Below are 27,375 nucleotides of genomic sequence, written 5' to 3' on the forward strand. Positions count from 1 at the left end.
CCCCGAGCCTTCTCTTCCGACCTCAGCCGAGCTGCCCGAGCTGATGAGATCTGCTGGGCTGAATGGGGGGATCAAGACCTCCTCCTGACCCTTCCATCAGGGTAGAAGGAAGACGTTTTCTGGTTTGGGTGTGTTCTTACCATCCTAGATTGGTTAACATCATCTCAGAGAGTCTTTTCTCTAAGTATTAATTCAATCAATCCTACCGACTCCAATCACAGCTGTCGGGTGAGTTATGCTACTGCGAAGAATCTAACAACAAAAATCCTCCAAGTTTTCACGTGAAACTGAGCTTAACACAGAATGCCATCAATCTTGAACAGCCTTCAAAACGCCCTGAAATCCCCTCTACAGTCTCCAAAATTTCATCTGTTTCCTTATCTCCTAATTGAATCTGCTTTTCCTCAGGAAAAATAATTTTTCTTCTTTGTCACAAGCATTACAACTATCATTGTCTCTCATTTTTATTGCAAATGCATCATTCTGTAGTTACAAAAGAGTTAAATAGATTTTTGCAGGCCAGCCGAGGGACCTAATCACCATTTATAACATTTTTTTCCCCAGCGTGGTTCAAGTGCCAAATAACTGACTTAAAAATGAATTTGGGGAACACAACTTGTTTTGTAACTTGGAGACTTCTTGCTATGAAGTAGGTATGAGTGGACAGTAAGGAGTAATTTGAACTCTGACTTTGGCTTGTATTTGAAGTTAAGTCATATGAGCTTTCTACGATTTAGTTTCTTTAATCATAAAATGGCAACAATCAAACTGACTTTATAAATAAGTTGTGAATTATAAATAAAAAATAATAAAAAAGGAAAAATACACAAAAATGTGTTCTACGAAATGTCTACAGATTAAGTTCAGTGGGTGTGTTTGTGTAAGACCTCAGGTGACCAGGAGAAGAGCAAAGTTTCAATCTGAAGTCAAGAGGTGACCTTCAAGGCCACACAGAGAAAGACCTTCTTTCATTAGAACTGAAACAAATGAGAAAAGATTTTGAGAGAACAGGAAAGGAGGTGAGATAGAGGAAGATTCAACATCATAAAAAGGAATTATTGTGATAAATGTAAGGCTATGTGATTACAAGCACAGGGGTAACAGTATTTATGGTGGAAGTTTAAAACATGTTTTGGATCAAACATAATGAACCACTTTAAAAGAGCTATGTTGAAATCACCTGTTTTCCCCAGGGCCATAACACACAGGAACTGCCAAAAGAAAGCTAGTCTTGAGGTGCTGGCTTGAGGTATGATGAGGTCCACAGCCAGATATTTCAGTGTATTTCCTGTTGTTCATGAATATAATATGCCAATATCAATACAACCAAATCCACTAATCTCACACCCCCTATTTCACTTTTCTACTAGCATTTTCATGTCCTGAGTCCTTTAGCCATTTGGGGACTATGAGTCCTTTGGCCAAGGACAATCTTTTGATTAGATTTTTAAATTTCAGATTTTTTTTTTCTTTGAGCCTCACTCAGTTCTTTACATGTATAAACCAGGATACAAATCAATGTCCGTCTCATAGGATTATTACGAGAATGTAGAAATGTTTTGAAAACCATAAAGGGCTATGTATTTACAATGGAATAATAATTACTATTGCTTGATTGAGTGATGAGAATATACAAAAAATATAGAATGATGTTTCCTAGTTTCAAAGCTCAAATTATGTTTTAAAATGGCATTGGAGATATCTGTAGCTTAGAAGAAATGGCCTGTGTAGGTATGAATTTGAAAGCTGACTCTTACTAGTTACTGACTGAGAATCTGGGTCAAGTTATTTACACTCTTAGAGACTCTAAGTCTTGGTTCTTCTTAGAGTTAAATTTGTTTGAAATGCAAATTGGTACAACCTTCTAAGAGAGCAACATGGCACTACTAATCAAAATTTAAAATGCCCTCATCTCTTGACTTACATTTCTATTAGGAGTTTATCCTTTCGATATACTTGAACAATGTGTAAAAATAAGTGTCTGGATAAAGATGTGATTGCACCACTGCTTATAATGGTGAGAAATGAAAATGATCTAAATTATCAATAGGGGGCTTAAATTCTGTTACACCCATACATTGGGTATTCTGCACAACAAAAAAGAATGAGTTTGATCAGGATTATTGTTAGGGGAAAAAGTCCAAAGTAAGTCTTTATGTGTGAATAAAACCTAACTGCAGAACAGCCTATATGGTATGAATCTATTTCATTAAAAAAAAAAAAAAAGCAGGCGAGACACACATATGTTATCAGTATATACATAGATAATTTCTAGAAGGACACAGGAAAATGCTAACATTGTTTCCTGCTGGAGAGTTGGACTGGGCCATTTGGAAAGGTAGAGAAGAGTTTCACATTTTACTTTCTGTATTGCTTGCAACTTTTACTATAAATGAGTCTTCTTTATAGTAATAAATTTCAATAAAACAACATATAAAGTTTTTAGCACAGTGACTAATAAGAACAAAAGGTAATTATTATTAAAATGCAAAAACAGGTACAAATTTTTTTTACCTTAAAGGATAACTAGTCATCTATTTACCGGATGCATTTTAAATTATCTTCCAATATATATCTGCTCTCACACAATAACACTTTACACAATATATTAAATAATTGGATAAAACAGGAAATCAAAATTGAGTTAAGGAGCAAGAACTGATAAATACATTCAGAAAAAGGTTTTCAATATATCTTCTCTCATAGCTTCCAAATTTCTGGAAACATAAATTATTATTTTTTGGACCAAAGCTATCTATGAACCAAAAGCACCATGACTGGTTTTCATAAGCATTAAGCAGACAACACAGAGAAGAAACATAGAGGCATTTAAACCATGTTGAATTGTAGAGAGAAAAGTCATCAAAGCTCACGTGATTAGAAGGTTCAAACAATTGTACCCTAGTCTGGTTTGGGACTTAGGAAACTTACACTTATAAGATAAAAGGAGATTACCCTGTTTGAAACACTAAAATTAGTATCTCATTGAAAATGCTATCATATAATCATAGTAGGAACTGTTTGAATATGAAGTTTTATTCATCAACATACTATACACCAAAATTCGTTAATGACACACAATTTACCTCAAAAGATACATTCAATCTATAGGTGTTCAACATTTACAAAGTGTTATGTAAACCTCATAGTAGCTCCTTGAAATTGGAAGTCAGAACTGCTAGTGTGGCCAGAAAACTGTCAAGTTAAAATCTAAATGTAATGTTGAAAGAGAATACACAGGCCTGTTCCAATTACCACAGTAACCACTCAGCAAAGCCATCACTACCCTTAACAAACACAGGGCTCAGATGGCCTGGAGGAACAACATCTTCCTCCCCATCAACAGTTACAATGGTTCACCTCTTAGATACTGCCAAACACTTTCACACACATGATCTCACTTGAGCTGATCCCTCTAACAGCCCTCAGAAAAATAGGCATGGCAGGCGTGACCACTCCACTGTGCAAAACAAAAAACTGGAGACACAGAGTCTCAAATGGTAAGGCCGGGAAGTCTGCTACCGAGGATTTGAGGGCGTCCTGTGAAACTACATTCCCCAAGCTCAGATAAAGTATTCTAGAATAACCCTTTGCTTCATCAGATTCATGAACACCAAACTTAACAATAAATGGCAAGTCTGGATCAAAAACAAGATCCTATACTGTAGCCAATCACCTTTTTCAGAAGAGTGCTGCGCCCTTCTCCACAGCTTCACTAGACAAAACACAAAACCCTGATACAGTTGTTTCTCAAACATAAGGATCACTTGGGGATGCTGCTAACACATAGATTCTGATCTAGTCCATTGGGAGTGGGGCAAGAATCTTCCAACAATGGGCCCATATTGTTGGTCTTTGGAACACGCTGTGTAACAAGGCAAAACCACAAACTAGTGGGGAGGCTACAAGAGAATTAGGCCTAAGTAGTCACAAAATGATGCACAATTAAAGCAGAATGGATCAAACAAGTAGGGAAATGATAACAGTTGACAGAGAAATAAAGGCCCATTTTTCTAATTTAGGCAGAGAAAAGTAACATGTTTTACCAGTTAGAGTTTCTAATTGATAACCAAGTTTCATTATGGCTTATTTCATGACTCCTAAACTGCTGTGTGCATAAAAATAACAACCAATCAGATTTTAATCTTTTTGGTGTAATGTATATGGATTGAAGCACCTTGCCCAGTTAACTGGGTGAGACAATCTTTTTCTCTCAAGTGATACTAGATATTGGAAGATGAACATATAAAGATACCTGAGGTCTTTTTTTTTTCACACCAGGTATAAAGGCAGTTTGGAAAGTACCTGTATCCATTATGCACCAGATTTGTTTTAATATGAAATCAGTCCCCTAAAATTGCTTGATGCTTCTAAAATGATGGCCTCATTTCTTATCACTGGTACCAAGATGGCCTATTAATACTTAGTGCTACAGCCAGAAAATAAACAGCTTCTCTGTATGCACCAGAGAAACTGACAATCATATTTTGGCATCTTCTGTCGTATGAGCTACTACAGCTGGATGGCAGGACGGCAGCCAGGCTCTGTCTCTAGGAATAGTTTTCCCTTCAAAGGATTATTTAAAAATTTTTTTTTCAAATCATCTTACTATAGATGAAGTATTGTGAGGAAAGTGTTTGACTCAACACCTTCATGAAGATCTTATTAAACCCATTATAGAGAAAACTGAGGGTCAAAAATATTATAGGGATAATCAATCCAAATTCAATCTTGTACCAGCATGTCTCTGAAAGTAAGGCTTTTCTAACAACCTCAGGATGCTTCTAGAGCAATGCCAAGTTCAACTAGTTTTTATAGGACCACTAGAGGCTACTGATATCAAGTTTAGTCTGAAGGTCCACATGAAAAATTGTCCCTGAATTCAATATTCCCCAAGACAGTTTTAAAAGGTACAATTCACCATTTAAGAGTGTCAGAGACATATTTCACTGAATTAAAAGGTGCTATCCACCCATGTATCATATTGTGCAAACCTGAAAAGAGAGGCCATAGATCCATCTTTGCTGTCACGTAGTATTTGGACTATTTCAAAATAAGATAATTGTGACCTGACAGCAAAATCTGTATGTTTAATCAAAGAATCAGGCCCTCTTTAAGCAACTAAAAAGAACAGTCTTAAATAAAGAAATACAATCTTCTCCCCTTCAGAGACAAATTAAATGTTCTTATTTTTCTTTGAGTTCATGAACTTTCTACCATTAAACTCTCCTTCAATAAGAACACTTATAAATGTCTTCATTTAATCACCTATAAGCATTTTATGTGTTGCAAAGAACTCTACAGAAATCAAGTATTATTGCTATCATTCCCCTTAATCATAAACTGCAATAAATTAGAAGCTATTTTCCCAAAGAAACAATATTATACATTTGAGAATCTAATCCACTAAACAAACATTTCATAAGGACCCACTAGATATTACTATGATTTCCATCACACCATGAGAAAGCAAACTGATCAAGTTCTAGGAAATCTGAAGGTAAAGGATCACTGTTCTTTTACAATAAAACCTCATTGTTGCCTATTAAGTTTATATTATTAACAAAGTAGTTTCAACATATGATAACAAACACCACCTCTGCAAATGAAATATACCTAACATTTTTATATAACCTCTTTTAAATACGATTATGTACAAGATTGATATTGATATAGGCGTCAATAAAGATAAACTACAAATGTTACATGTTTCATTTTTACAAAGATCATTCACACTTATAAACTGCTTAATGACACAGAAGAAAAATTAAAATTGACAGATACAGTTTCCCCCTCCCCAGATTTACAAAACTATATAGATAGATAAGAGTTAAATTACATTAAGACAATATTGTAGTGTACGTGCCACAGCAAAGCTGAAAACCCTGAATTTGGAAAGCGGTCCTATTGCTAGATATGAGTTAGCTTGTCAAAGCAGAGTTTAAACCTATTGGGGTGAGTGATAGGAATTTCAGGTTTGGGGAAACAGTCTCATTTTTCTCGTGTTTAATGTACCTTTGGTAACAGGTCTACATGGGAAGAGAAATGTGGGTGTAAATAAAGTTGATCTTTGATCTTTTACAGTCTGGGATAAATGATAGTCGATAACATCCTCTTTTTGGCATAAACAGTAATCTTCCTAAGTATATATATTTTAAGAGCACTATCACTGTATTGCAGTCATTAAAGCAGTTTTCAGAGATCTCTTTTCCAAATTCATCCACCAAAATTATCATTCCATGAAATATTCGCCACTTGTCCCTACAGTTATGTGTTGTGTCCATAAGCATCAATGCCCTTAAAAGAGAGAGAGAGTGTTCTTTTATCTCTGAGTTCCGATTTCAGATGAGTTTCAATTCTATTAAGCTGCTATAATTTCCTCTAACCCTAAATCTGAAGACTTATCTTCATTTGCACAACTAATAATCTAAGACTATACAAAATAAAACTAGAGTTCTCTATCATCAGAAATGTCAATCACAACACATTGTAAACTGACTGTAACTTAATTTAAAAAAAATCTCTTTTTACCTATCAACTTAAAGAAGATTAAGAGAAGATGAAACCCAAAGTTGGCGAGGGAGGGGAAATGAAATGAGTATTTATCTATATTGCCAGTGGAAATAAAAATAAGAATTCTCTTTGTGAAAGCAATTTGGCAATATTTATCAGCAGTCTTAAAAGTATCCCTCTCTTCTGACTCTGTAATTCCACTTCTGGGAACCTATCTTAAACAATAATAATTCTAAACACAAACATTTGTCCATGAAAAAGTTCAAATTATTAAAAAATGGAAACAACCTGATATTGATTCAATAAATGATACATCTTAAAAAAAAAAAGAAATGTCAATCAACAGCCTTTCAAAAAAATTCTAGAAAGTCCTCTGATAAGTCGTTATCTAACCAAAGAACCAGCCGAGACATTCACTTACTCTGTTGCAAGTCTTGAAGCGAACACAATAATTATAACAAATATTCACAAAATTACAAGTCTATTACAGCAGTTTCAATCCTTTCTGCACATTAGAATCATTTCTGTAATATAAAAAAATTTACAGCCACAAGGCTCTGACCCCAGAGGTTACGATTTAAGGCATACTGTAATGGGGTGTGGACATTAGCATTTTTAAATGCTCCCCAGAGGATTCTAATATTGCAGCTGGGGTTGAGAACCACTGATTTATACTTTATATAATGAATACTGATCAATTTATAAGAGCAAGCAACTGCCACTCATAGTATTCAACGCTGGTTCAGAAAACACTGCTTAAAACACAGAATGTTCCTGTGTTTTCAAAAACATATGGACCTGGTGGTACTTGGTACTAGATGTGCATTATAGTATCTGGATTATCTTGACATCCTTTGGGGTTACAATGAAAAGAGATTTCACCTACAGTATTTTTGAAGTTAGAAGGGTGGGGACAAGGGTGCAGCAAAGAGAAATCCTTAATAAGACATTTGTTTGAGAGACAACAGTGCAAAATTCACGTGGAACAATGCTGTGGAAATGTAAAACAACCTGTCAACATAGACTGAGTCACTTACGGATCGTTTGAATAAAGTTTAGGATACAGCCAATGTGACTAATGAGTTTATTTAACCCTCAAGAAAAAATATGTCCCCAACATGAAGTCCCAAGCTTCTCTATTAAAAGAGCATGTTCCCTAAGGTTATGTGCCAAAAAAAGAAGGAAAAGAAAAGAGGAAGGAAGGAAGGAAAGAAGGAAGGAGAGAGGGAGGGAAAGAAAAAGAAAGAAAAGAAAAATACTTCTGATTGCATTTTAAGCATTTAAAATGTTTCAACTGTAGAGTCAGGCAACTTGCAGACACCAGGCCTGCTACCTAGCCCCAGGTCCCCACTAAAAAAGAATTAATTACAAGATGCTTTGGTAATGAACAGGACCCTCAAGATGAGATAGGTCTGTCTTTGGCCACAAGATTTCATCTGAAATTATTTTGCCTCAACTAAAATTGCAAAACAAGCAACTTCACAATTGAACAATCTATCTGTATCACTACAGCTCTTCCCCTGGAGAAACAGTATCATATTACTGAGCTTAAGTTATGCTGAACAGATCACAAGCATGTCTAAAGACACCACGAATGCTTAATACTTCACACATCTCAAAACCTCAAAACGTCGCAGCTCAAAGGGAAAAAACTCCACTGAGGTAAATCAAATTAAGACAATTCAATATCCACATATTGTGAGGCGGGAGAATGTGAAGGAATTCTTTAAACGTCTGCCATAAAGCCAAAAACTGAGATCAGTCACCAGAAAGCACTTGAAAGCTGTCTGATTCAGATGGTAACGTGTTGTTTTCTAATACCACACTTGGAATGATCTGAGCTTTCCCCACAAATGCTAAGGATCTGATACCAGGCTCCACTCCCTGCTGTTTTGTGAAGTTTGAGAAGCAGCAAATCAGATTTCCTAGAGCTCCCCAAATGGGTTCTTCCCTGCAGAGTCCAGCAAATAAAGTCTCAAAGGTATCCTTTAGTCTACTGAGCAACCTGGGAAACATATCTCAAGGCATTTGTATGAGACAGAATTGAAGATACCTTTTTACTTAAAGGACTCTGAGATTTACCTTAACCTTAGAAAAACATCAAATTTTTCCTTGAATTGGATCAGTAAAGTAATTCTTAGCAAGAGTCTGGGTTTACCTTCTCATAAATCTTTTCCTATTCCCTACTTAAATTATCACTATAAATGCTTGTGAATTCTGCTATTTGTTTTCTTGCATATATTGGATGAACTGAAACTACATTTACACTGTTCATAAAGATAATTAAATGGCATTTTCAGTTAATTAGGCAAATGTCCTTATTTAGCAAGCATATAATAAGCACCTACTGTGTTCCTTGTGAATAATTCTCATCTAATATGTGAGCCTGAAATAAATGAGACTGTTGAATAGCAATTAGAATGATGAAAGAATAGAAATTAAGAAAGAACAAAGGGACACCCTCTTCCCCAAGTCTTGCTTTTCACATATTCTTAAGTTGCTTTGTTTTTTATTTTTTCCAAAAGATTGAGAGATTGAGCAGTTCATTTGTCTTGATCCTAAACACCCAGTTTCATTTCCTGTGTGAGGATGCGATCTGGAATTGTCAATCTGGGCGGAAGAATTGTAATTTTTTAACAATCGGAAATGTTCAGAGAGTCAGTGTGTCAAGGCTGTCCGTCACCCATACGTGAGCTGTAAGAGAGCTTGAAGCACTTGTAACAGCAACAAGTTACAAGTGCTCTGACCCAATCCCAGAAATCAGAGTCGTTAGAATGAAAGGTAAAGAACTGGTGCACAGCAAGCACTGAAGAGCAGATGTCCCTGGTTGCCAAAAAGGGCTGAGTGCTTCAATATAAACTAAAAAAGACAACTGGGATTAGATTAAAATGTCGGCTGAATCCATCTTACAATATGTATCATGTCCCAGACTGAGGCAAGGTTCACAGGTATTTTCTAAACTGCTTTGTAAATCATTTCAGACACTTAAATACTACATATTTTTTCATCACCAATCCAAATAGTTCATGCACACAATTCTATAATTCAGCTCTAAGATGGAAGCTATATGAAGCACGGAGGTGCCTTATTTTTGTATACTATACAAACACTGACAAATGAAGTATAATAATCCAATAAAATACTCTAATATTCAAGATTTGGCAATGAAAGCATTCTAAGGTAGTTTATTAAGAGATGTATTAAAAAACATAATGCCAAGGCTATATATTTGGCAGTTTAAAAAGTAGAAAGACAGCAGACATTAAAACCAGTGGGAAGTAGTAAACCCACTGTCTACAAGTGGAACACTCTAGTTTAGAGTTTATTTACATAGTTTAGTGACTTCCCAGCCATCAAAGGCAACTGGAGTTTTCTCAATTATAAATACTATCATCTAAAACAACCCTCTTGTGGGTAAAAAGGACATAGTCCTTTTTTTCTTTTGATAGGAATATCTGTTAAAGAAAATTTTAGCAAACTGTAAAGTATGGTTTCCATTTCCTGCATATCTCTGAAGCAAGTCATTTGTGGCCAGTCAATAATTTGCTTGAAATACCTCAGTTTTCGTGAAACTTTTATCCACTTGTTTTTTTAAAAATTTACATTTTACTGCCAAACATACAAATATTTCACAAGTTAAACTAGTTTGAATTTTTCTACCAGTCACACATAAATTATCCATTCTAATTTTAAGCAAAAGTAAATATGGCAAGTACATTCTGATTTCTACTTTAAGTAGTAAATCCAATCATGATATAGTTAATATTGCCATAATTAAAATGAATACCATGCACGCAACATTTAACTGCCTCAAATACAACTTGAGGGTGTATAGTGAGAGGTGCATTTGAAATGAACATTGATAAAAATTAAACTTGCTGTGGAAGCTTAGCCCCTAAGTGGATTATCCTCACACTTCTATTTTTATGAGCTGGAAGATGCTACTATTTTACTATTACAATATTTAAGTCACAGAAGTGATGGAAGTGATTCCTACAATTCTACATCTAGTTGTCTATCACCTGGTAATGAAAGAAGCATATATTTTCCAAATTCTCTGATACAGATAATGGTTCAAAGAAGAATCTCAAAGCATAAAACAGCCAAACGACTTTAAATCTGAGGTTTCTTTCCAACTTCATTTTAAAAAAGCACATTTTAATAAGTCTTCTGAAGAAACAGCTTACCTTACCATGCTAGACTAGAATTCAAAAACCTTCATAAGACTTGAATGCATTCAGATGCCGTTCAAAGTTTGCACTGAAAAAAAAAATTGTGTGCTGGAATTTTACATTCCATCTGAGAAGCACAGAGCAAAGTTCAGTTCTTAAATAAATTCTCCCCAAATAACAAATTCAAGCATGAGTAATGTATTACCTTTCTGTTAAGAGAAGAAACGTCCCTGGCTCAGTTTGGTCTGCAAATGACTGCAGCAGCAACAGCCCAAGAAACTGGCCCCAGAAAGGCTGCACAACGGAGAGCGACCAGGGAGTCGCAGGAGCAGCTCCGCGGCGCGGCAGGACAGACTGAGTGACAAGCACATGCAGATTGCTCTGAATTAGGCATGTTAGGGGCTGGGACTTTCCGTGTTTGCTCTCCTATAGGACAGGAGAGTTTTTCTCCTACTTCACCCCTGGGGGCGAGGTCTTAATAATGGTAACAGCTGGCATACAGAGGGGCTTGATCTGAGCACAAGGTCAGCAAGCCAGGATATGAAGGTGACATGTAATTTCTAGCCTTTTCCTGCTTCTACAGGGAAACTGCACGAAGGACTGTTTTTAGTTATAAGTTCCTTTGATCTTCTGGATTTAAAGTTACTTAGTAGATTAAAGCCATGTTAGCTGATATTATTTGCGAGCTTGGGCTAACCTAAGTGTTACAGATTCCGTTTTTCTGACACATAGGGCTACTGCATTTAAACGAACAACAAATAAACACCAGTCCGTGTTTATTTCCAAGTTCCGGGGATTCTTGTGTTCTTTCACAAATGACTCTTGAGACTCTGCTTTAGGGCAGAAAGTTCAGAGTCTTTCAAAGAGGCAGAGTCTTCTTTATTAAAAAGGGAAGTATTATTTAAAGCAGTTATAAGTGTTTCTCTTCAATTTTCCTAAACAAAAACAGTGTGTTAAATAAACTTGACACTGCTTTTTATAAATCTGTGGTCCTGTTGACACCAGTATTTAAAATTCTACAGCCACAAAAGCACTTTCAAAATTAAAGAAGGTAACACCAAAATCACAAGAAAAAAAATAAAATCGGGCTTCATCGTAATAAAAAAACTTTTGTACATGAAAGAACTTTCTCAAGAAAGTGAAAAGAAAACCTACAGAAGGGGAGGAAATATTTGCAAACCATATCTCTAAGAGGCTAGTAACCATAATACATAAAAAACTTCCAACTCAACAATAAGACAAATAATCCAATTTTAAAATAGGCCAAGTTTTAGAATAGACATTTTTCCAAAGAAAATATACAAATGGCTAATATGCATATAAACAGATGATCTGCATCACTAATCATCAGGGAAATGCAAATTAAAACCACAGTGAGGTACCACTTGACATCCACTAGGATAGCTATAATCAAAAAAAGAAGGGAAGGAAGGATGGAAGGAGGAAGGGAGGGATGGAGGAAGGCAGGGAGGAAACAAGTGTTGACAAGGACAGGGAGGAACTGGAACCCTCAAACACTGCTGGTGGGAATGTGAAACGGTGCAGCCACTATGGAAAAGCCCAGCAGTTTGTCACAAAATTAAACACAGAGTTACTACAGGACACAGCAATTTCACTCCTAGGTACAGCTCATTATTTGTGGATTCCATATTTGCCAATTTGCCTACACGCTAACATTTATTTGTACCCACAAGATAATCCTCACGATGCTTTCACAGGCATTCAGACGCATGCATGCACAGAGTGGGGAGAAGTTTGCCTCCTCCGAGACACGTGCTCCTAGGTGAGGTTGATCAAGGTGACACACTGCCTCCTTGTTTCAGCTCTGACACTGAAGACAAGTGTTCCTTCTGCAGTCTATTGGGTGCCATGTTTTTCACATTTTTTGTACTTTTTATTGGCAAATTCACTGTTTAAAATGGCCCTGAAGTGTCATGTGTGGTGCTGTCTAGCATTCCTAAGCTAAGAAGGCTGTGATGTGCCTTATGGAGAAAATGCATGTGTTAGAGAAGCTTCATTTAGGCATGAGCTACAGTGCTGTCGGGTGTGAGTTCAGTGTTAATGAATCAACAATGTGTATTAGATAAGGTATCTTTAAACAGAAACAAACACAAAACAAGGTCATGTTTTGATGGGATGTCAAAAATGTGACATCCCTAATCCTGTATTTCCCTGCAGAGCAGTGACTCAATATTCATTAATTCAATGTTTGCAGAGACTTTATAGAACATAACTACTATGAATAAGGAGAATCAACTGTATAGACCCAAGAAAATTGAAAACATATGTTCATTAAAAATCTTGTAAGGAATGTTCATAGCACTGTTATTTACAGCAACCAAGGAATCAACTCAAATGCCCATCAACTGATAAATCAAATGTGGTGCATATGTATGATGGAATACTATTCAGCCATAAAAAGGAATGAAGCACTGATACATGACAACGTGGATGCACCTTGAAAACATTATGCTAAGTGAGAGCCAGACACAAAAGGTCACATATTGTATGACTCCATTTATATGAAATATCGAGAATAGTTAAATTCATAGACAAAAAAGAGATTAGTGGTTGCCAGGGGCTGTGGGGGAACAGAGAACAGGGAGTAACTGATAATAGGTATGAAGTTTCTTTCTTTTGGGGTGATAAAAATGTTCCAGGCTTAGGTAATGGTGACAGTTGCATAACTTTGTGAATACACTAAAGCCCACTGAATTGTACACTTTAAAATGGTGAATTTTATGGTATGTGGATTCTATCTTGATAGAAAAATAAGGAAAGCATAAAATTCTAGTCATGAGACCAATGGTTCTCAAAACTGCGTGTGCATCAGAATCTCCCAGAAGGCTTAGAGGGAAGCAGATCGCTGTGTCTCACCCCCAGAGATTCTGATGCTGAGGGTCTGGGGTGGGGTCTGAAAATCTGCTTTTCTGTAAGTCTCCAGGTGATGCTGATGATGCTCATCTTAAACCCACATTTTGAGAACCACTATACTAAAGACAATGTATGGGCTCCTGGAGGGCAGGAAAGGTAACTTTTATCTCTGCTTCTTCTAAGTTTACCTAGAAAAGAGCCAATCTTGGGAGGAGGGGAAGATAGAAAGAGGGAGGGAGGGAAAAGGAGAAGTATTTACTCAAGTAAATCTATTAAAAGATTCAGTCCTGAAATCTTAGGGTATGCTGGTTTCATACCAGATGTATGCCAAATGCTGTAATACCTTAAAATCCCCCAAAAGGAATTAAAGAATTAAAATGATAACAAAGGTATTTTAACATCCCTTGATCATTTCAATAGCACTTTGGCTTAGATTAAAACAGCTAATCCCATTTCATTGTGCATGTTGCTGCAAGAAATGCAAACAAAGGTTCTAGAGTTGTGGGTCCCCTAAATTACTTCGAGAAATGTCTTAAATTAGTCAAGGTGTCACAGCAGCCAAAGAGCTGAGCTCTCCAACTCATAAACATGTAAATCCTTATTTACACTTTTAGCAAAGTTACTGATTTGTACGCTTAATTGCTGTATTTAAAAATGGGCCTATGTTAAAATACAGTTACAATACAATTTAAAGTACACTTCTGGTATTGTCACATGGAATACATGATTATTTCCAATCGATTCAGGATGTTTCTCAACATATTATTTAGAGTGAAAAGGAAAAGTCTAGTAACCGTGCAAAGTCCTAATGTTCTCTGAAACCAATATCCCTTTTCTCCCTTAGGTCACATTACTTGGTGTCTTTCTTCATTACTAGGGAGACAGAAGGGTATAGGAGTGGGACAGAGAGGCCAGAGCGGGCCGGAGAGGCACAACACTTGGTACTTTTTAAAAAGTGAAAAAAAACACCTGCTGGTTAATGAACTCTGTCAAATCTGTCTAAAGTGTAATTCTAGATTTTATTATATTTATTGACATTTAGAATTTCTATTAATTTTTTCAGGTTATATATATTTTTAATTGCGGTATAGTCAATTTACAATGTTATGTCAGTGTCTGGTATACAGTGCAATGTTTGCATCTCTTAATCTTTTTGTGTGTGCTAAATGTCCAAATAGCTATGAATGAAGAAACTGTAATCCCAGGTAGATGGTAGTGTACTACTTCAGCAAGATCTTTATTTCAGTATGGTCAAGTCAATAGCTTTGTGATTGGAAAGTACAAGTTCAGAAAAAAGTAATGATAGGAAAGCTCAGCAGATAATATTCTACATTGTGTTTTAGTGTTTCTAGGGAATAGATTGATAGGTACGCACTAAAGACGTCAGCCCAGAACATCATGCTGCTCAAGCCACAGCCAAAACTGGGAATCAGTTGCGTCTTCAAGTGCAGTCTCAGCTCTGCCACTCACTAGCTCTGTAACCTTGAACTAGTCACTTAATCCAGAGGTTAGGGCCTCCTATCTACAAAGTCCATACATTAGAAGGAATGATCTCACAGGTCCCTCCTGACTCTGAATTCAGTTTTTATGAATTTGGAGATCGCTCAAATGGATCAAATAAATTCCAGTTTTACTATTCAAATTTGGATTAAGAAAAAACTATACAAAGTTGAGTTAGCGAATTTGGAGCAAAGACCATATTGCAAGCAAACTGGAGCAGGAACCAAATAATTGCAGTATGCTGAAATTCCTTTCCATCATGTTGGAAATATGTGCATCCATCTTATATATTCCTCTCACCTGACAATTTACATTTTTAAACATCTTACAGCTTCTATTTAAATACTACTTCCTGTTGGAAACTCTACCCCCAAAAGCTACAATTCTTACAGATGAAAATTTTATGACCTTGCTCATCTTCCACAGTGTGACATCTAAGGAACCTGCTCTTCACCCTTATGGTGACCTCCAGCTCTGGAGACCTTCCCATGTCTTCTTCTAGGTTGACTTGCTTTGTAGCTACTTCATACAGATCTTATGGTCAGCAATTACTTTATGAGCCAGTCCTTCAAAGGTCTCCCCTAAACTTGCACAGGCCTAAACCAAAAGCAGACTCTCACCTCTGGAGGGTTCTCTGAGCTGCTGATTTTCATCTCATCTATCACAGATTCTTCAATAAACTAATGTTATTTGCAGCAATGTGGAAGGACCTGGAGATGGTCATACTAAGTGAACTAAGCCAGAAGGAGAAAGAAAAATACCGTATGATATCAACTTATATGTGGAATTTAGAGAAATGACACAAATGAACTTATTTACAAAGCAGAAACAAACTCACAGACATAGAAAACAAATTTATGGTTACCAGGGTGGGGAGTGGTGGGGGTGGGGGAAGTTGGGAGTTTAGGATTTTCAGATATTAACTACTATATATAAAACAGATAAACAACAAGGTCCTACTGTATAGCACAGGGAACTACATTCAATACCTTGCTGTTTATCTATTCTGCACATGGTAGCTGGGAGTTTAAGATTAGTGGATACTAACTTCTTACAATTTTACCATCTAATGGAACTGTTCTTTCAAAAACAAAATTCAGTGGCCCTTTCTCAATACTCATTTTCTTTACATTTTTTCGTTTTCCAACCCCACTGGCAACGTTCCTTTCTCTTTGCTCAGTTTCCATTATTCTAACACCCTCTACCTCTTTAATCTCTATTCCATTTTCTTGGCAGATCCTCTGAAATCTCTGATTCTAAATCTTAGGCATTATTCAGGGCTCTGTCCTTTGTCTTTTTTGCTCTATGTTTCCTGCCTATGTCATCACATTTAACTTCTTTTAGAAGTCCCACTTTTGCAACTTTTGCTGTCTAAGGACATTTCAATACAAAATGTCCTGCCAGCAGCCCAAACTCAATGACCTACAACACAAATTACTTTATCCTCAAACAACTTCTTCTTGATTTTCCTATTTCTATTTACTCAGTCATCTAAGCCCCAAATTTTAACTTAAATACTTATTTATTGAGCACCTGATCCATGCTGCATCTGAGGTCGGATGAGAGTCATCGCTGACCTGTTCATCTACCCTGTTCATTTGTTCTACCTACCCATTGCCACATAAATGCATCCTCTCCTTTCCAGTCTCTCTCCCACTTTCTATGTACTACGTTCCCTGGAATTACTGCAAATGTCTACTAGATGTGACCTAATCTATGGTCTCTTATTTCCAATCTAGGCAACACAGAGCTTCCAGATTCATCATCATAACAGATGGATCTGATCAAGCTGCTTCTGATCCAGAAAACACTAATGGCTTCCCAATACCACGGAGTGAAGCTTAAACACTTTAGCTGGCACGCAAGACCCTCCGATGTCTGGGCCTTTTCCCTTCCTACTCAGTGCCCTTGCCAATCAGAATGTGCTTGACATCCAGACAAGCTTGCACACACCCCCTCAGTGCTTATGCTATTCCTTCTCCTTGCAATAGTCTTTGTTCACGCTTTCAACTGCCATGATCCCATCCATTCTTTACAACACATGACAAAGAACATGTCTTCCATGAAGCCTTCTCTGGTCACCTGAGCCAGGAATTCTTTCATCCTCTTCTAAGTTATATGAACCCAAGAGCTCTCTTATGGCACTTAGCATGTGTTATTTTTTTTAATCTTGGTCACTTGTATACCTCTCTTACCCCCCTAATCTATACTGAACAGCACAAGTTCTAGTGTTATCCTCTTGGTATCCCTCAAGAACATCTAGTACCTGGCAGGTAACTTGACAAATACTTACTGAAAAAAAATGATTTTTTAAACAATTTGTTACTATTACCTAAATCCTTTATTAAATAGAACAAGCGTAGTTTTAAAATGTAGTCTGCAAAATAAAATTCAGTACACAAAATCCTATTTGCCTGCTGGTTTATATGGGCCCCAAGGACCACTTCCACTGTGGTTGTGGGAAAGAAACAACAGCCAAGATTCAATATATTTTAAAAATGACTGCAATATGTTGCACTATTCTCTGCTTTTAAATTCTTTAATATTAAATTTCTGCTGAATAATAAGAGATGCCAGTAATTGGCTTTTCACCCTTTTCTCCAAACCAGTAGAGGTCACTCCAGAAGCTAACATGCAAGCTTACTCCTGGACAGTTTTAAAAATTTCTCTTTGTTTGGTTTCTAAGGTACGATTTTCTTTGGCATTAGCAAAATTATTTTTAAACAATGAAAATAAATGAAAGAGATTTCCTCCACAGTGAGCCATTAAATTTAATAGGCAATAGACTTTCTACTTAATTGCCAATTGATCTTATTGTAGCAAATATGATTTCTGTGATAAAATGTCTTGGAAACAAGTAAATCTGGGAAATCTTAACTTTTATTACCTCCTTTGTTTGATTTGATTAAAAATTAGGAAATCATATGCATTTTATCAATAATCAAGAAAGCAATTTAGTCACCCAGAATGAAATTTACTTAGTCTATACACTCCCAAAAATTTTAATGAAGCATCAGAAGCCAGGATGTGTATTTTAAGCAAAAAGCACAGAGATAAGTAACTTTCAGAGAAAAAGTCGTTTCTGTAAAGAAAAAAAAAATCTTATCAAGCAATACAAAAAATAAGCAAGTTTGAGCCCTCCTAACTTAACAAAAAAATTACCAGTGAAAAAAACCTTTTTAAATGTGAAAAATAACTCAAGCAGGTTAGTTTATTATAGGTTTCACGTTGGTATTCTGGTGAACATCTTGTCTTGACATGAGCAGCGTAAACAGCATGCTGTGTGAGAGCCTTTCTCCCACACAAAGCATGAAGAATGTGTTATATTTTAGAGGAGGAGTGGAGGCTCAGATTTGATAGTTTTATACCAAAAACAAGCTGGGTCATTTCAGCCATAACAAAATAACTAGACTGTAGATCATCTAAGAATATACTCTCATGATGCATGATGATTTAAAAGCAAAGCACATGGGCCCTGGAGAAATTCCAACATATTTTGGGTTTGCAATATAGGATTTCAAAATAAGATATTTTACTTTTACAATAGATGCTCCTAGCCTGAAATACACTCCGAGAATGAAGACGACTGGGTCTCAACTTTAGTCTAATTAGAACATTATTTTAATGGTTTCAGCTGCAGTTACCAAACTTTAAACGAATCTAAATGAATGTGGTATGCATACGTTAAGAAGGATTATGGCCAATAAACTGGAATTTTCTGTAAGTCAGACTTCTAATATTTATGGAGAAAGTTACCCTTACTTTCCTTATGTCATGAAATAAAAATACGTGCAAGTTAATTTTTCCAAAAGTCAGACTTCATAGGAAAATATGTGTCACTTGCATACAAACACCTGTCATCATTGCTAAAGGCTTAGATTAACTAACACTATGACACATCACATTCTCTGATATAAAATGAAGTTATATGCAAGAAACTAAATGAAAATTCAAATCCTATTTCATTTATTTATACTTTTTGTACTATGTGGTAATATTATCTTTGGCAATGAAAGAACCTTACACTACCCAACCTCTAAGACAGAAGACGTTTATTAAGGTTAGATATTTCATAAATGTAGCGGGAGTTGTTTTATATGTTGAAAACACACTCATTAGTTATTCAGAAGTTCAAGCAGTTCAAAATTATGAAACTCATGCTATGTCTGGCTTCAGAAAGTTGTTTATATGAAATAAAATTCTGTGAGATAGCTGTAAAAAGATAAGAAATAATGCAATCAGTAACAAGTGGGAAAGGAGTAAGGATATTTATTTCTATCTGAATTTAAGAATGTGAGATGTATTCTAAAATACTAAAACATGCCAACATAGCAGTGTTGTTAGACTCAAAACATAGATCTGGCTGAAAGAGCACATTTACAAGTGGGGTATATTAGAAAGTAGGATTAGGTCAAGTATAGTAAAAGCTTATCATTTTTTCATAAGATTCAAATTTTATTTCATTCATTTTCTTTTTTTTTTAAATTGAAATAGTCAGTTACAATGTGTCAATTTCTGGTGTGCAGCATAATGTCCCAGTCATGTATATACATATTATACTTGTTTTCATTTTCTTTTTCATTAAGGGTTATTATAATATATTGAATATAGATCCCTGTGCTGTACACAAGAAACTTGGTTTTTAATCTATTTTTATATATAGTGGCTAACATTTGCAAATCTCAAACTCCCAAATTTATCTCTTCCCATGCCCTTTCCCCAGATTGTTTATTATGTCCTGGAGTCTGTTTCTGTTTTGTAGATGAGTTCATAGTGTCCTTTAGCAAAAGCTGATCTTAATGTATTTAACGTATTAACAGCACAACACTAAGCTCCGCAAACGCCACTTCAAAGACACACACAAAAAATCATCACAATGATTGGTGTGCTCCCCAACCAGCCTCCTCAAGAACAAGGCATCTTAGACACATTCATGGCAAACCCCAGTGTTAAAAGCCTAAAGCAAGCTCTGCTTGGTTATTCCCATCCCTGAATGGTGAACCTTTCTGGGCTGTCAGCCAGACAGTCTCCTGGGTATGGACTGGTAAATGCTCCAGCTCCAGTGTTTATAAGTGTGGATGTGACAATATAGCTGTCTGACGCACATACACAGTTACCATGTGCGTGCCACTAGATTTGGGCATGCCCCAAAGACTCAAGATACTGTCACAGGGGCTAGGTAAAGCTTGCAGCAGTCAGTGGAGGCATCCTTAACCTTAAACATCTTTAGCAAAGAAAATGCCACAACTTTGTTAACCAGTTTCAGGTATCCAAATAACCTAAGATCACTAAACTTTTGACAAAAATGTAGGGAGAAAATATTTAAAATGAATTTAAACACTTCTATTCCTTGGTAATAAAAACTCACAATCTAACTGTATCATGAAAATTACCATGACAAATATGTAACAAGCTTTGGTCCAAGCACTGCCTTTGGACAGAGACGCCAAAGGAGATGGGAATTTGGTTACTTTGAATACAAAGCAACAACAACAACAAAATAAGCTTACATAATTATTGGCATCAGGAAAGTACTTTATTTATTAAGCAAGTATCAGAGTTCCAAGTTTATGTTAACAGTAGAATACCACCAAGACAACCTCTGCCTTGAAAAGAAACAGAAAAGAGATAATTTATCACAATGTTAGTAGTAACATCCAGTATTTAGACTTTGCAAAGGTCTGTCACTGAAAGTGCCTTAAACTACAGGAGAAGGAAAGATGAAAAAACAAGATCTGGAGAAATCATACTAGTTGGTTCTTTGTTTTGTTCCTAAATTGAGGCGTTGTCTTGTTTAGTCACCCAACCGTCTTTGCTTTCCTGGATATCTCAGTCAACGACCAAGAATTCCTAAGTATCGTGTGCTCTACTTAATATCCTCAAGTCACATTCCCTTACATAGTACACAGTCAACACAGCCCTCATTCACAGCAAAGGAACATAATGCAGTTCCCCTTGCCATCCCTATGGGATATTAGGCAATGCAGTGTTCATTCCTTCCTCTGCCAAGTGGAATGCCTTAGTAATATGTACCCACACCCTGTTGGCTTTGCAAGGACTCAAATCTTGCATCAAGGATCAAGCTCAGATCCCTTATATAAAAACAAGGAGAACTGTCACAAATCTCTAAAATAATCCCTAATCTTGCATAAAGCTAAAGTGTACCTTTTACTTAGATCAAAGAAGCCCAACTTTTCTAAATAATTGCTTTTCCTAATCTCTGATAAGATGTGCAATATCGCTGACTGTTGATTTGGACACACTGACAACTGGTACTTGACCACTGTGTCCAGGACAACTACAGTTGAACTCAAGAGTTCATTAAGCCAGGAGTATATGAAAGATTTTCAATCTTTGCTACTATGAGCTTAACTTCCTTATGTTCTTGGACACTGTCAAAGACTAAATTTTATAAGCTCTCTCATCATACCTCCAAAGAGGGAGCCAGTATCGACAGTGCTTATTCTCACAGTGATAAATAACTCTGTATCCTTTTCAAGAGGGCAAGTGATAAAAAGGGGAGGTGAGAAAATTGAAAAGGAGGTAAGGTCCTGGTGCCCATGTCATCTTGTCTCTGAGGGCAAAGCCCCTTGAGCTGGTCCAAAGGAAACTTGAATCCAAATTAATAATAATGCACAGATGTCACTAGGACACGAGAAAAAAATTTTCTGATCCCAACTTCAAAGCATAAAACGAATATCTCACTGGTGTAATACATTTTGAAAGGCAATTAAGTTTGTATATAGTAATACACATTTATATCTGGATTCTGGTACTAGTACACTTGAAAGGTTCAGCTGTGCGTTTGCGCAAGTCTCCCTAAAAGAGTTTTTATTTTGAAAAAGTTCTTTCTAAAAAATTAAATCCTGGTCCCTTTGATCAAAACTAACTTCAAATAGAGGAGCAAGGAATTTTATAACAGCCGAAGATTTTAATGATTTCCTTCGGATCACCTGGAATCAGAGTAAGCCTACACTGGCTTGGGTAAGAGAAACATATAACAATATTAGTTACACAAGCAGACCTTATCCATTTTTTTGTTTAGAATGTTGTTTTAAAAATGGATTACTCTCCCTTTCAAGTACAAATTTGGGAATAAAATAAGTTATCCCTAGTTGGCTCTGGAGTGTATCAATTATACAGAAACAAAGAGTGTTTGAATCTCAAATTTCATAAAAGTTATCCCAAAGATGAATGCTAGTAAGAGACTCCTATTTTATTTTTCATCTACTCTTCTATTGAAGGTTTAATGCTAATATCTTGGGACTTTTTTTCTTAAAGACAAAAGTTTTTTTAATAAAAGCAAAGGAAAGAGGAAAAGGAAGACTATCAAGGGTAAAATCCTGTTGCTAAGCAAATAAAAGAATATAGTTCAAGTGGTTTAAATATTTTATGAACCAACTTCTTTTTCAATAAATGCATGAAGTTGAAAGTTCCTATTTTGGATAAGGTGGGTCTAACAGTAACATCTCCACTCTATACCGACACATATGAGCTCATATTTTAATACATGAAAGCCAATTATCCATGAAAAATAAATTTAATCTGTTAATTTATTTGCTTAATTCTTTAATATTTTATAAAATGATTCAGTCAATTTTATATTTCACTTCTATTTCACAGCTAAGCTTTTTAAGAAATACAAGTGACTACCAAGAACCAAGGAGAAAGGGTGGGGCAATACTTTCCACAACACTGAAGTACAGCTTTTTAACGTAGTAAGTTCCAATCACTATTTTTTACTTTATTTTAAAACTCTGAAGTATAGTTCAAAATTTTTTAAAGTACATTTTTATCTTTGTTTTTAGTATTCATGCTATAAAAATCTAGTCATGTGGGTCGAGAGTCCTGCAAATTATCTCATGTCCCATGATCACATCACTGCATATGGCGGCTCCACTTCATTCTTGCTCCTACTACATCATCTGTCAATACTCAGACATGAAAGCATTTCCCTATCACACTGCTATTTTTCTAGCTCACATTCTTTAGTGAAACCTCAAATAACCAAATAAGTTCAACAAAAGTTTACTGAAGCTTATGAATATAGTGTGATTGCTTTTTACTTTCTGCCGCCTAATAAGCTCCTAGAATAAAGTTAAAAGGAACAATCTGATTAATACATGAATCAACCTCCTATAATTAACTTTAAGAAATCCCTGTAGAAAAAGAGTTCAACATATGAGGAAACTAAAGCAAACAGGGGTAGGAGAGGAGAGAGTAAGGGAAGGAGTAACAGAAGACGAATGGTAAAAGGAATACGGGGAATGGAAAACAGTCGTGGTATCAGGGCGATCAATTTAAGACGCACATCAAATAACGGGGAAGAACAGAACTAAGGTGGGGGAGGGGGAGGGTAAACGCCTGCCTAGCATGCACAAGGTCCTGGGTTCAATCCCCAGCACCTCCACTAAAAAATAAAGCGATAAAAATAAAATTGTTATTTAAAAAAAGAAGAAGAAATAAGGCAGAAACTGAGGCAGTCTGAGGGGAAAACAGGAAACTGAGGGGAGAGGACAAAATATAACACTGAAAATAGATAAGGCAGAAAAAAATTAGGTGTTTTATGCTATTATCTAACATAGAGTAGTAATCTTGGCTTTTAATGCAATGTATTAGGAGAAAAAAACACAGAGGAAGAAAATTATGACACTACACGGATCTACAGTTATTGCAAAACTATGACTAAGCACCCTTGAACACTGTGGTTCTTCTTGAAATTCCAACTTATTTTTTCCTAAAATCTCATAACATTCGTTATAATTCTGGACACATGGGAACTTGGTTAAAGCACATTAGTTAAGAGCTTATGGAAAATAGGGGACTACTGGTTTCCTGGAGACAGACATCAGCTTCCTCTGGTTTACAGACAAGGGTCATAGGAGTGCTGATTGCTGCCTGCCCCTGTGCACCCACTCCTCACGACTCCTTGAGTGGGCACCCACCACTTCATGCTCCCATTAAAATAAAGAGGCACCCAATATTGGTGCCCTTCCTTTTAAGGTTCCTTAACTTTGCTCCACACAGTCTTATACTTGAAACAAAGTGAATCCAAGTTCTCCCAGTCCCTTTGTTGCAAAGATATCTTTGTCGCCTAGACAATTCAAATTGGAAAGAGCTAGAGGCTTTGGTTTAGAGAAGACACCCTCTGACCCTATGATACCCTTACTTTATACTGGTACTTAATCATCATTTATTCAGTCTAAGGATAAACTAAGGGACAAAGTGAAAAACAGGTTTAACCGTAAGTTAAAATAACATAAAGAGATGGAGGCTTTCAAATTATCTAAGCTAATCCCTCGGGAAAAAAAGAAAACACAACTTAAGATAGAATTTACCAAAAAAAAAAAAAAAAAGGAAAGCCCCTAAATCAATTACTCTTAAATCTCAAAGAAATGTATGCTGCACATCTATAGGATACAGATACTAGACTTTGCCTAGAAAAAGTAGAAAAAGTCAGGTTTTTAAAAAAGGATGCCATCCTATTTCTCTCAACACAGAGATAATTTAGCAGAAAACACAATTCTATGCACTTTTTTTCCCCTCAGAACTTTGAAGTTTTAGTTTGCTGTCTTTTGGCATCTATGTTGCCAATGAGAAGTCTATTGTAGGTCTAGCTATAATTCTTTAAAGTAAAGCCTTTTTCTCCCAGTCGTTTTCATATTTTCTCTTTTATTTGAGGTAGTTCTACTACAGTGTTTCTAGGTGTGGGTTTGCCTTTATTTGCCCTGCTTAGTACCTGTGGGCACTTTTGATGTGGTGACTCACGGCTTTCAGCAGTTCTGGAAAATCTGAGATATTATCTCCTCTGCTCTTTGAGCATCCCAAACATACTTATTTTATAACCTTTGTTGGAGCTGCATAGTAGTGAATTCATGTTCTAATTTTTTTGTGGGGGGAGGGGAAGTTCTTTAACGTGTTTTGACAATTACATTTGCAGGTTCATTTTTAAATGGGAGTATTTTTTGTTCTGCTTAACCTAGCTTTTCTTTCTTCTCCTCTCCTGACAACTCTTTTTACAGTTGCGTGCACTTGCTTCCTCTCCCAGCCAGATTTTGTACAATTATTAGTTCTATAACTTTGTACGATTATTAGTTCTGTAACAGTCGGATAATAACATTTAAAAACTTCAGCTCTATAGTGATGTTAGGGATATTACAGAGCCAGCAGACACTGACTCAGTTTCTGGTCACTCACCTGTGTTTTCATCCTACTTTCTCTCTATGGCTCACAGCTTCCCATGGCTTCTCACCATGGCCCCCAAGGTTGGCAGCGCTGGCAACCTCTTACTGTAACCTCCAGTCACAGTAATGGAAGTCAGGCTGGATGAAGGGCTCTTCTCACGTCACTCCTTCCTTCCAGCAGTGAGCTTGCTCCATTTCCCATCTCCAGAGGAGCTGCTGAACAAATTTGTGCTTCTGGCCAGGAGCTTGGCAGGCTCACAGTTCCAGTCCTACCTACAGCTTTCTATTCCTGATCACTTTCTGGTCGTCTGAGATGTTTGTTTTGATTCTGGGTCAGCCATGTCATTTTAGTTTTCTCTTTTCTATCCTGTCATTGCTGTGTGGAGGATGGTGTGGAAACAGGACCTTAAGGAGCAATCCTGACCAGAAGTCTCTTGTATCTCTTGCCTGCACTTGAGTGCCCAGTGTCGTGTCGAATACAGAATAGATTCTTAATAAATAACTTCCATACAAAAAGTGAAAGTAAATGTGCATATCCGAAAACATGTCAATAAAATCTTGAATCACAATAGAAGAGCATTAACACATTCATAAACAATCATAGTGGCATATATGTGTTCTTTGCTCTGATTAAAAATAACCATACTGTGCATGTCAACCACATGAATTTGATAATTGCCTGTGTAAATCATAACGAGCTTGAAACAGTTATAATCTTAAGAAAATGAGTTGGCTAATTGGTATAAAACACCAACCATAGTGCCTGATCCATCTGTTTCTGAATCCTTTTATTCTCTACACACAGTGTGTTACTGGTGACATAGTTCTAAGAAAAGTTTATCTTGAATCAGAAACTGAAATTAATATGAATCAATCCAAATCCATTTAGCACACATTATTCTCAGAAGTAACCCATCCCCAGAAGCTCTTTTTGTAGGAGGTGTATACTGCAAGGGAGGGTATCCCAAAGCACATCATGAAGCAAGAGGATACAACACATTTACAAAGTGTCCCATAATAACATCAAAAGGAGGAGAGATATAATCCCAGGAATTCTCCAAAAAAAGTAGGGGGAAGAAAGAAAGAAACAGAACAAGTCAAAGAATAAAAAAATCCATCAGGGGTCTTCAGAATTGACCAAGAGAAAGTAGTCTTTGATTTTGGAAAAGACTTCAATTTGTTTTACACTGAAATATTCTTAGTATGGAGAAAGTAAATTCATTAGGTTATTGATTTCAAAAGAAATAATGCTTAAGAATATCCAATTGCCTTTGATTTAATTCTCTGTCCATCACAGAACCTCTTCATTTATAATTTTCCTTCTAGGAGAATAAACACAGCAAATGGAAGAAGGTGTATTATTCTGGTTTGAGCTACTTTTGTTCCCACCAAAGCATGATAAACCGACATTATACTTTACAAATATGTCTCCCAGTTACTCTGGGTAAACTGGTAAGTGTCCTTCTACCAGTAAAGCTGGAAGCCTGAGGTTACTGCACCAAAGTCCAAACATCTCTATTTCTTTTAAAACTCTGTACATTCAATGATTAATAATTTCTGCACAGTTATACTAAATCATCATATCTTTAAATCAAGCAGTTTACAGTTGGAAATGACCTTAGTGATAAGTTATCTTTTTTATAAAATCCTGAATCTCATGGCTGTTACCTATCACCTAATGAGCCTGCTGACACTAGAGTCCACTGGAAGGACAATTAGAACACAGTTTGCTGGGTCTTCCCCTTCCCTGCTCCTCACCAGATCTGGATTCAGCAGTTTCGGGTGAGGGCCCTGGAATTTGTGCTTCTAACGAGCTCCCAGATGATGCTGCAGCTGCCAACTGAGGAACCAACATTGAGAACCACAGCTCTAGCTTCATTCCCCTTTTACTTCATCCTACAGAATTAATCAAACTAATTCCCAGACCAGACGTTCATGTAATAATCTACTGCTCTCTTACTAAAGCTACTCAGTTTAATGTTAGCCCCTCTATAAATTAGACTCATCTCTTGTCTGACCTAGCAAACCCTTTCGCAATTCTTGCCATTTCTGTCTCCCTCTGCTAAAGGCTCTCCCTTTTCTGCCAATACATTTTCAGTATTTTCTTTATCAATCCTTATTTATTCATTCAT

The 27,375-nt window shown here is 36.3% G+C and overlaps 1 protein-coding gene across 12 annotated transcripts in view; it reads right to left on the bottom strand.

Annotated features, from left to right (window-relative positions):
* The window catches only part of DISP1 (dispatched RND transporter family member 1), a 174,065-nt gene that overhangs the window by 53,515 nt on the left and 93,175 nt on the right, over positions 1-27,375 (bottom strand). The window contains exons 1-2 of one of the 12 annotated variants that reach the window (XM_072948693.1): positions 10,891-10,962; positions 10,706-10,773 (exon numbers count right to left, since the gene is read on the bottom strand). The exons of 8 other annotated variants lie outside the window; for them this stretch is intronic. The gene's annotated coding sequence lies outside the window, so the exon portion shown is untranslated. Of the gene's footprint in view, positions 1-10,700; positions 10,774-10,890; positions 11,044-27,375 lie in introns of those variants that run through there. 3 more of the 12 variants (XM_072948694.1, XM_072948691.1, XM_006198852.4) reach the window with 3 other exon arrangements.

The sequence above is a fragment of the Vicugna pacos genome, chromosome 23 (genome assembly GCF_048564905.1).
Source record: "Vicugna pacos chromosome 23, VicPac4, whole genome shotgun sequence".
Taxonomy (NCBI): domain Eukaryota; kingdom Metazoa; phylum Chordata; class Mammalia; order Artiodactyla; family Camelidae; genus Vicugna; species Vicugna pacos.